Consider the following 14,636-nt stretch of genomic DNA (forward strand, 5'->3'; position numbering starts at 1 on the left):
TTTGGCTAATAGGGGACTCATGCAGCAGTTGACCTCCAGGAACTGGAAACTTTGAAGGAATTAGGCTGAAAAAGGTCAGTGGGTGAGAAGAGGGTGGAGCGCGAAACACGTTTCTATTGTTCTCGCGTACCTCGATATTTTTTCGAAGCTAAGGTCTTCGTAATACAATCCCTGCGCGAGCTGGGGCCTTTTTTTATTTTGAAGAAGAGGAAAACATCAGAAGGGGGGAGGCGAATGCTGAATGGAGGAGGATAACGGATCTTGGGAAATGCGCTAATGTTACTTTCCCACGGCACTAAGCTTCTCCCAATGGTAGTTCCATCTCTTGGGGAAGATTCCAACTATGTGCTTTTCGTTTTTAGCCAAAAATTACACATTGTATTTATTTCGTCTCATTTACGTCTAACGATGGATGCGGGAAAATTATGCGTCGGAACCACGATCTTCAAACGATCAATGCGAGAAACAATACTTCGGGGAACGATGGATGCGGGAAAATATTACATTGCCTATAAGGAGCTTTATTTTGGATCAGAAACGGCGAACGATCAATGCTGAAACGATAGATCGAGGTTCCACCGTATAACTTTTCTTTTGAAAGCGGCAGTGTAATGACATCTTTTCTCTGCTATCGTAATACTCAGAAACCAAAACTGAATCGATCTCTCTAATCAGAGGCAAATCATGTTCCCTTCATACTGTTGTTCTCGGAAAAATGGAACGACTTTGTAGCAGTTTATATCGCGACGGCATGGAGGCTTTAACGTTACGATCCTAGGCGGATCTAGGGAGGGTAACGGGTGCACATACCCCCCCAGACACTTAAAAAATATGCAAGATTTTGAATACGGTCACATTATCATTGCGCTCGTTTTGTATCATGAGTTATCCTTGTGCCCCCCCAGAACAAAATCCTGGATACGGCTTTGGTTGTGCTCCCCACTCCCCAGAAAGAAATCCTGGATCCGCCCCTGGTTAAAATTTAGGTAAATTGTAATCAATCACACAAAAATTTTGTAAGTTGATCAAGCTCTAACTTCAACGGAGCCGAACCCAGGGGGAAAGCAGGCGATCTCGCGGACACGGCAGAAGTGCACCCGGCAATTGATTGGTACGCACGCTTCACCTGCTGCCTAAAATGGCAATAGTTTTTCACTTAAACACAAAATTAAATAAGCTAAATTACTATTCAGGTATTTTTGACGTTGTTTTTTCGTTGCATAGCTATAAATATTAGGTTGCAACCTCAGGTATCCATAATTTTTTCCGACGAAAATTATGCAACCCGATTGACGTCGAGAATTTTGCATTCGACTGTAAGACTGTTTTCTTCAGGAGTTAGGGAAAAAAAACCTTATCTTAGATAGGTGCAAATGGGTAAATTATAATTCACTCTCTATCGTAACAGGCTCAACTTTGTGGAGGTTCATTCTAATAAATAAAAGCGAACAAACTATGTATAAATCCACCAATTTATTTTTGTGGTACTACTAGTTTCGACGCAGCGGCGTCATCATCAGGTACAAAGGCTATAAAGAAACAAACATCCTTATATATCATGTGGTATCGGGAGGAAGAAGGTAGGTGGAAGGGGTGGCTGGGAAATCTGAGGTGTGTGATTGGGCGTTGTGGAAATGACGTTGCAATAATTTATTAAGCTACTAGGACGTAATTATAAAATGAAACACTTCAGAGTCATATAAAACAAGTCTAACTATTAGTTTTTCAGATGATGATTCCGATTGCACGTTGGCTCTGGCAGCAAAAGAGAGGACTCACAATCAGCACAGTGAGGCAAAGGCCATTGCGTTAAGTAGTTTGGCCGAGAGCATGAAAGAGACAATTGCATCCATTAAGATGGCCTGCCAAGCAATAAAGGGTGCTCGCGATGAGTACGGGGATTTAATTCAATATTGAATGTAATGTATCCAATTTTATGAAAAATTAAATTAAATCCCTCCTGCACATTTTGTTCCCAAAAATCACTTCTTTCAAGGTAAAACATTGTGCTGGTAACAGGGTTGAATGCAGTATATCTGGGGTGTAAAAATATCATCATGGGAGAGGTTGAGGGGGCAGTGAAACAATTAACTGAGGCCTTGGTGTGGGAGGTTGAACATGAAATCTATAGGCCACCATGTTTCCAGTCCTAGTGGGAAGGTGGAAAGGGACCATCTTTCTTCACTTGTGCAGGGACAGATACTTCTCTATAAACAAATAAAGTGAAGCCCATATTAAGCCGGTAAGTAATATCGAAGTACGCATCATTCATTATAAATTGCTCCTAGCTTCGGCCTCTAAAGAAGTGCACTGCTCCTCTAAGGGGCCCTCAACCTTAATTGATGAGGATAACTGAGTCAGCAGTAAAGAATCTACCCACAAATAAGTTAAATTAATATAGAAAATTGTTCAAAGTGTACCATAGCATTGAAATTTATATTCAACTTTTAATCATGCAAGACTAAATTACTGATTTTTTTCAGAACTCTGGCTCAACCCTAAATTGCTGTCACTACCAGCTGATTTTCGATAGCAGCCTTGGCCAAAAAAAAGGAGCGCAGAGTACCTTCCTCATTAAAGAAAATTGATTTGAGTAAATTAATAAACATAATTGCATCAGAAATTTAAAAAAATTTCAGTCAATTTTGGCAACCATACTACCTTTGATTCAGGGGACACAGATGATCCCCTGGTGGCAACAGGTAGATAAGGTCGCAACTCGTTTATTAAATTCATAGTTAATTCCTCAGATATCCTGTATAGCCCCATAAAGGTTTCATTTGGCATTTTGAAAGGTACTGATGTGGACCTCAAATTTTTTAATCGTCTTCTATTCCTCATTATTTCTCCTCTTCTCATTAAATTTCTTCTCCTCCTTAACCAAATCAAGGCGATATCATCATCCATAATTAGCTCCAGAGGATAATGAAGGATGGTACAAAGATTTTAATTAGCTTTGAATGTATCATTCATTACTTTCAGCCTTATCATAAGTTTACAATGAACAGTTGTCTAAGAAAATTATCAATATGCTTGTCATGTTAGAATACCATGTATTATAATTCCTAATTGAGTATCAATTTGTTAGCTAAGCATAAAAAATACTTTCAATAAAATCATCAACTATATTAAATTATGTCACCCAAGCAATATTCTTAATTTCCCACTCACAATTAGTGCTACAACACCTTTGTTTTTTCCTTGTGCTAATTCTAAGGTCATCTACTATTCAAGACAAAGCTCAGAATTATGTGTTATATGAACCTAGTGCATTGATTTCACTTTTAACAAATAAAGTATCCAATAAAAACCTGTGATAACAATCATACTGAGAAATGCTTTCTTTTTCATTATTTAAAAGTGTGGTACCTACTTAACACTTTCGCTGCGGCGGACGCACTGGTGCGTCCTACGCAAACTGTTGTGCTGAGCGGAGGACGCACCCGTGCGTCCTGCTCCGACCCGTTTTCAAATGGCCATAGAATCAGCCGAGAACGTCTTGGCTGCTCCAAATTACCTCTCGCTGCTCTACTACATTCCGTACTATTCAGTGTTGGCCGTCGTTTCTAGGAATTACCTCTCATTTTTCAGCTAACTACTTTTTCATTTTTTCCATTTTTTCGTAATTTTTATGATATTTTACTTTTTTCTGAACTTAATCGTCTCGGAAGCGGAGATAAATTGGTATCATATGCATTCAAAACTCTTCTAAATATTATTTATGTCATATAAAGTGTTATATTTAGTTTATTCAAATATGTGGAAATGTGTAGATATATCTGAAGATAGCAAAAATATGTGAGCACATTGGTTTCGACAATTGTCATGGTTGCTGCATTTGAACATAATAGATACTACGTTTAGCGACGATAAATCCCTTGAAAAAATAATACGCGTAGTTGACCCAGGTTCGAAGCCAGAATTTTCCATAATAATAAAGTATGTACCTTTATCGTGCATAACGCGGAAAAAGTTAGCTCTAAGAAGTTATTACCATAAGGCATATCGAGGGGCATTAGGTAATCCCCCTCAATAATAATGAATTATAATCCATTGCACTCTTCTTTTATTCTTCCATATGGCCTATTGATTATATAAACATGCCGTAATGTTGCCGAATTTTGTTTAAATATAATGTTGCTGAACATTCAATCACTTGTTCCACAAAACCCAGAGTCAAAATATGCTAGACAAGTGTCTCGTTATATTATGGTTCAATTGCAAAGGGTTATATACTTTGTTAAACTGACTGATAGGAATATATTTACCTCTCTGCGTATACATTACACACGGAACTGAAATAGACCTCCATTTCAAGATAAAATATTTGACACAGGATCCATTAGTATTGACCTTGAGAATGAAATTCAATGCCGATGTGACGGAAATTTAATACCGGGAATTCCAAGACGATCACAATAATGTGTGAAATAAAAGGGTAATATTTCGTCTCATTTCATGCGGATATCATTTCGTATGGCCTATAAAAACAGTGTCGTCGAGGCATTCCTTTCACTCTCATCACTCCACGCCCTCTGGCTACAATATCATTGCTAGTATGACGCTGCCACAAGAAGGTACTAGGTGCTCGGAGCCTTCGGAATAGATTGATATGCTCGATTTTCGGAGATATCTATCCTCTGAAGCATCATCGGAGGTGTCACCTGTTACCTGACCACTCTGTGACCTGACTATCTTGATTTTTTCCCATCACATTAGGTAGCTAAGGAGTCAGTGGCATCAACATCTGGTTCAGCGGGAACATGATGAAAAAAAGAGATGAATAACCTAAGAGAAATTTGAAGAAAAAGACTAATTTAGAGTTGATGGATATCCTTATGCAGTTTGATGAGGAGATGGATAGCAAGGAAGATAATGCATTCCAGAAAGGAATTCCAAAGGAGTCTTCCGAAGAGAGTCAGGAAGAAAACGCCCATGAACCTTCATCAAAACTTTTCTGAAAGCACTCAAATAACTTCGATTTATGGTACTAAGCTGAACTCCAAGTAACAGATATCCCTTTTTCTGGCACCTCAGGACTAAAATAAAATGTTCCCAGCGAGAATCCTTACGACTATTTAGTACTCATTGCTAGGGACATGCAAAAGGTGGGGTTATTTTATAGCCAAAAGTAGTGTTATTTTTCTACAAAAGCGATGTTATTTTGCCCTGAAATCGGTGTTATTTTAACGGCAAAATAATTTATGCTGATTGAGAGCCATCCTTCCTGTGGCCCACACATTGCCCTAAATTTAGGATATTATTGACCGGGAATAATTTAAGCAATAATATAAATGGAGCATTGACTGAATTCACCTATTTTACATATTTATCCTTCGCGTATACATGTATCTAGCTTATATAGAGAGAAGTTACTTTTAAATGCTTGTAATTTCAAATGAAATATTGCTATTGTGATCAAGTTCTCATCTTTTACATTTGTTCTCTTATCTGTTAACACAGTGCTATAGCAGGAAAGAAATCTTTCTCAGTCCATGTTTGCCGAAGGGATCCAAATTGCTTAAAGGCACTTAGATGCGAACGATGTCTCAGACATTTGAGCTCCTGGATTGCTTTAATTACATCCACTGAACCCCGGGAATTTTGCTTTTGTAGTAATTTCTGTAATTCTCCCAACCCCAGCATCAACTTCTCTGTCTCCATTGATTCAAGGCCATGAATTTTTTGTTTTTAAGGTAGGGTTCATGTCTGTAGACGGAACTTCTTGGGGATCAAAAACTAGATCTTTTCAAATACCTGTTTTTTTGCTTAGGTCTTCTACCATAAGAGAACTAAGTTTGGTTGATGCCTATTTAGCCATCTGCATAGGTATTGACTTTACAGCAGCTGCGTTAGAGGTTTTCATGTTTCGCAGATGTAATAAGTGGTTTTATCTAAAAAAAAAAGTACTCTTATGAATATTCTCGAGGCTCATTTTTAACTTTTAACTCTTTCAAAATGGTGGAGTTCTCTCCTTAGCATGAATGCAGGACTGCGCTCCATGAGACTCTTCAGTCCCCTCTGTATGGAGCATTTATGCTGGACATCTGTTAAGAAAGGTCTTGCAGATAATAAAACACTCTCAACACCAACCTTTTCTGATCCTTCCTAGTGGGCATTTTGCATTATCTTGGACTCTGAGGGTAGTTGGTCTCTCTCCTTTCGTGGTTTATAACCCTACCAGTGGCATTGGTTCACTGTCAACTCATGCTTTGTTTATGTGAATTTATATCTAAATCTATATAGATGATTGTTGATTGCACGTAAATTGCAGTCTTCCAATTGAATTCCTTGATTTATTCTGAGAATATTAAAATTTTGAATGAAGCTCTACTGTCAGCATTAATGAATTTACTGCAGTAACAATTTCCATGTTGATTTTATACTGAAAGCGAGATATAAGTTAACATTTATGGTAGAATTTCGTTTAAAAATTGTAAACGCTGCCAAAAGACAAAGAATTCAGTTCTTAGTTTATATTTTTTGAGAAAGAACCATATATTTATTTCGCAATCTAACTGAATGAACAATTGCATGACTGCGGTCCCTTGCAACAAAGAGGGGTAATAAGAGACAAGGGTCTAGGTAAATGCTTGCGGATTTCGGCAGTTTTTGCACAGATTTTGCCAGTCCATGGTGTTGGCCTGTGTTGGGTCCCGAAACTTAGACTTTGCGAACCCACGAATGTCATAAAAGGAGGAGACCAAGGAAACGTATTTTCGGCATTAGGCCTGCGTAGGAAAATCTCAGACGAAGATTTTCGTCTCCCGGGTCAAGAAACATCCTGCCGTACATTTCCGTCATTAGCAGCAAAAGGGTTAACTCTTTATAGAATATGAGCATTTGGATAGTTTGAATCCTCCAGTAATTTTATTAAGTCAACCATCAGATTCCCATGGCATTTTGGCTACTTTGTAGACATCGTGAATACGGTTTAGACATCCTCTGGACAAACAAGTCGCCTTATTTCCTCGAGTGTGTTTCTTTGTGGAAATCATGAATTTTCTCCAATTCATGGGCGATTTTCACCAACTCAGACGCGATTTTCATTTTTTTTCCTTCTGCTCTGCATGAAATTGTTTTTCGAGGCGTATATTTAAGCCGTAATTTTTTCACGGCATTGGCCGCTCACCGACGCGACTAATTTCCGCGGGCCGCCGTTCCCTCTACAGTGCCGTGAAATCCAGAGATTCGTCTTGTCAGAAAGTGGCCTGAATTTTACGGCGCTGAGCCGGGAACGGCAGCTGGCGATAAGTCGTTTCGGCTGAAAGCTGCCACAATGTAGCTCCGTGTGTATTTCACGGAATAGAAAGCGCACAGCCATATTTTGCCGCTTTCAGACTTTTGCTTTGCTCCGGCCGTCGTCAACGGCACGGCACTGTGCTTTCAAATAACCATTGATCTCAATGCATGTCTTCAAGCGAGTAGAATCGCGCAGTTGACGCATGGCGTTGTTGACAGTCAGCAAGGCAAGGTTCAATCCGGCCCGGCAGTGCGCCGTTTATGGCGTGAAATACACTCAGTGCTACCTTAAGACAACTTCCAAATGCGAGGACTTTTCGCTGGCCGCTGTTCACGGCACAGTTCCGTGAAATTCAGGCCATTTTCGAACAAGACATCTCTCTCACTTTCAAACGAGACATCTCACGGCACTGTGCCGTGAACGGCGGCCTATGGAAATTCGTCGCGTCAGAAAGCGGCCAATGCAGTGAAAAAATTACGGCTTAAATGTACGCCTCGAAAAACAATTTCGTGGGAGAAGCATGAGCAGAAGAAAAATATGGTGAAAATCGCGTCTGAGTTAGTGAAAATCGCCCATGAATTGGAGAAAATCGCAATTACCACGAAATTCGCGTATTCGCGGGAAAACCGCGGAAATCGCATTTTTCGCGGGAAAACCCCGGAATTTGCGTTAAAATTCGCGTTATCGCATTTGCGACTTTTGCATGTCCCTACTCATTGCCAATGACGTTTTTTTGAGTTGTAACAGAAACGAAAATGAATGCTGAAAATGTAGTTCGAAATAATACTTCTCCAAATGTTAGAATAGCGTCATGGAATAAGTCTTGAGTCCAAGATAATTGGAAATTTTTTGGACTTCAATTTCCGAAATGGGAAATATTTCTCTTAGTAGATTATAATATAATTGGAAAAAATCTGAAATATATAATCTCCCTGTTTTTTCCAAATGCATATATCGAGATAGCTTCTGCACATATTGCGCACTATGCACTTTGAAATGTGGTTGAAGGCGAACACTTACCCAGTTATCCATTTTACAAAATACGACCCTTGCATGATACATTCTATGCAAGTATGAGTGAAGTGTGCTACGCGGAAAGGGCTGTGAGTCTAGACGAATCCGTGGTTCTATGTAGTTGACGTTATCCACGGTTACTATTAAAACAATTCATTCCTAACAAACATCACAAATACAAAATAAAATTATACGTGATCACTAATCAATGCGGTTTGGTTTTGGATTGCTTGATACATTTTGGCACCGAGAGTAAAGAAGTGGAGGGAGCAGGGAACGCTGAGAAAGTGACTCACAAATTCTTGGCAAATTTTAAAAATAAGGGGTACACTGTGTACATGGATAACTTTTACGACAGCGTGAACCTTTCCCAATGTCTGCAAAAACATACTGTACAGATAGAGCATACTGTAGAGTCATTCTGCTAATGAAGAAATAAATAACCCTGATATTTTATTGAAAAATTAGAGAAGGGTGAATGTGTGGCTCGCTACAATATAATGGGAGGGGTGCGTTTTGAAATGGAGGGATAAAAGAGATGTGAAGATGATTTCGTCCGAGTATGGACACGATTTTGCGAGCAGGCAGGGAAGGGTTTCAACTAAGCCCAGTATGGTGGACGCCTACAATAAACATATTGGAGGCAAAGACAAGACCGATCAGTTGTTGTCATATTGTCTTTGCATAACAAAAAACTCTCCATTGGTACCTTAAGTTGAGAATATACTTTATTCAGATAATAATTATTCATTCTTTCATTCTATACCAAAGATTTAGTGGGAAACGTAAAAAATTGTTAGAATACCGTGATGAACTAATAAAATCATTGCCAAATGTCTATCCTGAGGCAATGCCTTCAATGAGTTCCCCTGAACATATTCACTCGCCACATAATTTGGAAATGAAAAGAAAGGGAAGAAAAAAGTGCAGTGAAAAATGTGCCAAAAATAGAGTGAGTGTATAGAGTGAGATCCTGATTGCCCGTAAAAAAAACGACTTTATGCTTTGGGATATTTTCGTAAGTCTAAAATATATCACTGACTTGGTGATGGTTTTCCGGATTTACACCGCGTTACACAGGGTTTACACCCCGGAAAACCATCACCAATCAAGTAACCACGAAAGCCTCCGTAATAATATCACTGACTTAAATAGCACTCTTCATTCTAGTGTTTTTTTCAGTTTGATTCTTGAAAGTTATCCCAAAACATTGAGTAAATTATGAGTTTGTAATTATTTTACGAGAAAAATATTATTTCATTAAAAATAAAAAAATATATCATTAAAAATAAAATTTTATCATTTTCGAATGCTCCAAATTTTTAAATATATCTATTTGTTTGCAAAATAAGTCGAAATACATGAACGTTAGAAAAGAATTAAGGGAGATAAAATTTTGTCGTGGAGCGGGTTGCATAACTCATGTGACACGGGTTGCATAGCTTTGCCAATGCTGTGAGCGGAGGACACACCCGTGCGTCCTTCATATTATTTGTTTAAAACAATCATAGGATCATTATTATCATTTTTTACCGTATCCATAGAGACATATCTACTTAGTTATGCACAAAAACCACTGCCGCTCACGGTGATATTTTTCATCAAAATGGCCAGCAGTGAAAGTGTTAAGCAACTTGATCTTTAATTAATACCTCTTAATTTCTAATTTAAAAAAAGATCTTTAATTAAGTGCGGGATAGGTACTCTCATTCATAGCACTCCACCGGAGTTCATATAAAGCCTTTACAATTCCTACGAGAGACGTTAATTTATCTCACAACTACGTCCCTTTATAGTTCTATTAACACGTTCAACGCTGACTGACGACGATCGTCGTCCGCCGGGTGCTATCCAGTGATGCCGGACGACGATCGTCGTCCAAGTCCGCTCTCCCTTTCCAAGGCCATATACGAGAGACGCCGACCCATAGCGCTTCCATTTCGCTTGTCAGTCGTTCATTAGCCCTCAGAGCGAGTGCATCGCCAGTAGCCGGAGCGACTCATCTCCAGGAAGGTTCCTACAGCTGTTTCTTTTCGGTGGTAAGTTACACTTTTTTTTTGTTAATTATCACTCTCTTTTTGTGGTTTTAATGTTTACCGACCCCTTTTTAACGTAAAACAACTTTCGTATGTGGTAAAAATCATTAGTTGAAAGTTTTGCATTGTTTTATTTGAGATTTCCTCCCCCCCCCCCTTTCACCTCTGCATTCTCCTCGTACCCATATTACGATTTCATCGGTGTTTTTTTATTTTTTTTATAATTTTTTTTTTTGGAGATATATCGCTTGTGATAAAATTTTGAAATTGCCTTTACAAAATAACTTCGTGAATTTAAAGTTGTTTTCTTTAATTGTATTTTAAAGCAGAGAAGTAAAGTCGTTCAGTAAAATTGTTACATTATGTGAAAAAAAATTCCGTTTTGGACAGATACTCATTATTCTAGTTTAGATTGAGGCTAAGCATTACAATGCATTCCGGACCATGTGATTACATTGCTGCATTTAATTTTACCAGGAATATGCTATTAGCAAATATTTTACGTTTTTTTACTAGTTTGTCTTCAATAGGTGATAATTTGCAGTATTTTACTCCAGTCACTTGTAACTTGAATATTTCCTTTATGACATTCGATAAATATTTATCATCATTTGCGCTTGTTGTTATTGTAATTTTAATAAAAGTACTATTATTGATTTGCTTCAATTTTGCCTGCTGATATTGTTTCTTTTTCTCCTGTATATAGCAAACAAGTGGAAGCGAAATTTTACAAAAATTTCCTGATAACTTCCGATCCAAGTTCTTAGGCAGTAAGGTACGTGATATCATAAACATTACTCAATTATTTCATTGCTATGCGATGTTTTTTCTTGTTATACATTTATATAAACATGTACTTGTAAACATTCTTGTTTTCAGAAAGGAAACGCGGAGGTAACAAGGGGGAATGGACCGCAAAGGGAAGGGACTACTGGGGAAAGGGGTCCCGAAGAAAGGGAAGCGGGGTGTCAAAAGCCAGTCTATTGAGAAAACCACCCAACTCCCCTCATAACCTCCCCTTCCAACCTCCAGCAGTACCCCAGCCCTTCGAGTTCTGGTGAAAGCCACCAGCCCCCTGACACCCCTTCTCGTCCCCCAAGTCCGCAGCCATCGGCCTCGCGGTCATTTCCACCCCCTAAAAGGAAGAGGAGGGAGGAAGAAAGAAGATTCGGGAGGGTGCTTTCTGCAGAGGAGATGGCGGAACTTCTTTCTATGGACGAAGAAAGCGAAGATTCCTCCTTCGGGGAAACGCAGTGGGGATCCTCGGAGGATGAAGAAGAAGGCAGAGTGGGTGATCCCTCAAGATATGCTTCTCCTTCCCCTCCTGGCCCTCTATGCTCTCAGTCCTCTCCCCTTATGACGAGAACTGCGACAAAGACTTACACTTGGACGGAAAAAAGACCAACCCACCCACAATTCCCCTTCACTGACACCCCTGGCCTCAAGACGCAAGACTCAGGAGACGATCCCCGTAAATATTTTGACCTCCTCATGACAGATGACATGGTGGACTTGATAGTGACGGAGACAAATAGACAAGCAGACGTTTTAATTTCTGCTAATGTATTTCCCCGAGCAAGAATAACGAAGTGGAAGCCGCTCACATCGGTGGAATTTTTAACGTTTTTGGGGTTCTCTACCACATGAGCACATGCCCATTGAGTAGAATATCCGACTATTGGAGTGTAGACCCCCTTTTCAATTATCCTTGCTTTAGGAAATGCATTGGTAGGGACAGGTTCACCGCGATCATGCAAGCTCTGCATTTTGCTAGTAATCCTGGTCGTGATGAGCCGCAACCGTCTGATCGACTCTACAAAATCAGTCCGTCATATTCCGAACCTATTCCTCGTTCCTCTCCCAGCCTAACCTCCAGGGTCCTTGGATTGTCTAAGCACTTTCCGGAGACACATGACATCGACCAAAAACGAAAACGTGTCCCTCAACGACGCTGCACGTTCTATTAGTCTAGAGGGTTCAGGAAGGAGACGGCATATTTTTGCCCCGCCTGTGAGGGATGCCCACCCCTGTGCTTGAAGCCATGCTTTGAAGCATTTCATAGAAATGTTCAATGTTAGTCCTCTCCATGATTTAATGTATTAAATATTATGTATTCCATTATTAAATGTTATGTAAAATTTAAGTATTAAATGATAATAATTTCAAAATATTTTTTATTTTTCCTGGTTTTCGGTCCCCCCACCATGTACCTGGTGAAAACCGTTGTTTCCTTTCGGGAGTGCAGAGGAAGAGCGAAAGATGTAAAATTCTATTGTTTCCTAACTTTGGTATTCCCTCCTGGAACGGGTAAGAAGCATTAGCGCAAGTTCCTAGAAGATAGGGATCAGCACCCGGGTCGGGTTCGGGTGATTAGCACTTCGGAAGTTGTCGTCTAAACCCAATTTTTGTATCCACTTGGAATGTCGTCTCCTTCTCTGTATTATTCCTCCTTTGTTTGTTTCAACGCAAAAATATATTTACCGGAAATTGCGCCGAAAAAATAAAAACGAGTCTGAAAAATTATGCTTCGAAATATTTTATACATTTTAGTTTCAATGAATGAAAAATCATTTTTTATATATAGATAAATGGTTAGAGCAGGTCCTTTTTTTCATTTAAAACAATATAATTTTGAAATTTGAGAGAATTTACTTTGAGACTCATGACAACTGAACATAATATAACTCATTATTTTCAGAAATAATAATTACGTATAGTTTTCAACAGAAATACCATTGTTAATGCTAAGATAAGTTTTTAAAGAATGGATTTGAACAATATTACAATAACACCGTCAATGGGTAGAAAAACGGCATTGAATTCGATAAAAGGAATTTGTGATCAAATGAACACTAGCCGTCCTTATAGGTGGGGCGAAACTCTCGTCCTCTTAGTGTTAATTTAAATATATGAAATTTACATCTTTATTTGTTTTAAATTCCCACCTCGTCTTTGATTTGAAAGATATATTCCTCGTCGGATCCTTCAAATAGAAATTCAAAAAGTTGAAATAGAAAAGGTCATGCCACATAATTCTCTATCAACGACTAAGAAATTCAAATATTACACAGCCATCAACGTTCTTGCTAATTAATATTTACGGCACGGATCAATTTATATTCAATTGACATGTCAGATTAGAGACAGAACATGGCATACGGTAAAAAGAAAAAGTCATCGGAAAAATGGGCTCGGTTATGCAACCACGCATTACACGACTGCAGTGCTATCCGGTGACGTCGGACGACGATCGTCGTCAAATTTGAAATTGCGATTTTTCATAAAAAAAATTTTTTTTCGTAACTTCCAATGAACAATCTATTCAAAATGAGACCAAAACCATCTAAAACCAAAGAATTAAAATTCAGTCACCGGCAAAACTTAAAAAAATTACCGCCGCGTTGAAAGTGTTAAGGAATGATAACTTACCATGCTCATGGGAAAGAATCAGTAGCACTAAAACAGTAGTACTTATGATATGGCAACGGTCATGAAGAAGCATAAAAATCAGGAAATTGCTACACGATGAAAACCATAATTCATATTCAACACGTTATAACAAGAAAGTACCAATGATGCATGTGATGTTTGGCTCCAAAATATTATGAATCAATGCACAATATGTAAACGTATTTATCTCATGCTATCCACACATAAGTACAATGCATTTAGAGAACTAGGTATTCCATAAATTATCAAGTTCAAAGAGAACCACCACCTACTACAGTTCAAAACAAGCACACTCATTTATCTCTACAGCTGTAAGTTGTTTCCATGCTGGCGAGCTATAGTCTAGGTATAAAAAACAACCCTCAATAAAGTTACCATTTTCTCGATATTACTACAGAGATTTTCCTCCTTTCCAACATTGCTACATCAATCACCTACAGCAGAAAACACAGCCATATAACATGCATCGGATAGATGAACACAACCCATGATAATCACGAAATCAACACGAACCTTGACACAACCCTAAATCAGTCAGTGGGAGTTCATGAGTTTTGCCCAACTCCACAAATTTAGGGGCAGTAAAATCCGCTACATAAATATTGTTCTAATGTGACTGAGATTCGTGTTGGCGAATATTTAATAACGATTCTTCACAGAAAATAACACAGGTGATAGCTTATGAAACAACCTCATGAAACTTCGGTTTTTGGAATTATGATATTATTAAATTATACAACCATACATGTATCATTATACCTATTTTGCCTTCTTAAATATATGAAATAAGACCGTGATCACCATCATACGTACGTCAGCTACTGAACTGTAAGGTTCTAAATACGTCAGCTGCTATCCTTGTAAATAGAGTATAAACAAGACTCGAAATAATT

The 14,636-nt window shown here is 38.6% G+C and overlaps 1 protein-coding gene and 1 long non-coding RNA gene across 14 annotated transcripts in view; one reads left to right on the forward strand and one right to left on the reverse strand.

Annotated features, from left to right (window-relative positions):
• The window catches only part of LOC124163951 (Golgi reassembly-stacking protein 1-like), a 96,390-nt gene that overhangs the window by 36,792 nt on the left and 44,962 nt on the right, over nucleotides 1-14,636 (reverse strand). The window lies entirely within an intron of this gene.
• Nucleotides 9,926-12,437, forward strand: LOC124163955. Its single transcript, XR_006865892.1, has 3 exons — nucleotides 9,926-10,296; nucleotides 11,000-11,068; nucleotides 11,173-12,437. It is a non-coding gene; the product is annotated as an uncharacterized LOC124163955 (long non-coding RNA).

Source organism: Ischnura elegans, chromosome 8, assembly GCF_921293095.1.
Source record: "Ischnura elegans chromosome 8, ioIscEleg1.1, whole genome shotgun sequence".
NCBI lineage: Eukaryota > Metazoa > Arthropoda > Insecta > Odonata > Coenagrionidae > Ischnura > Ischnura elegans.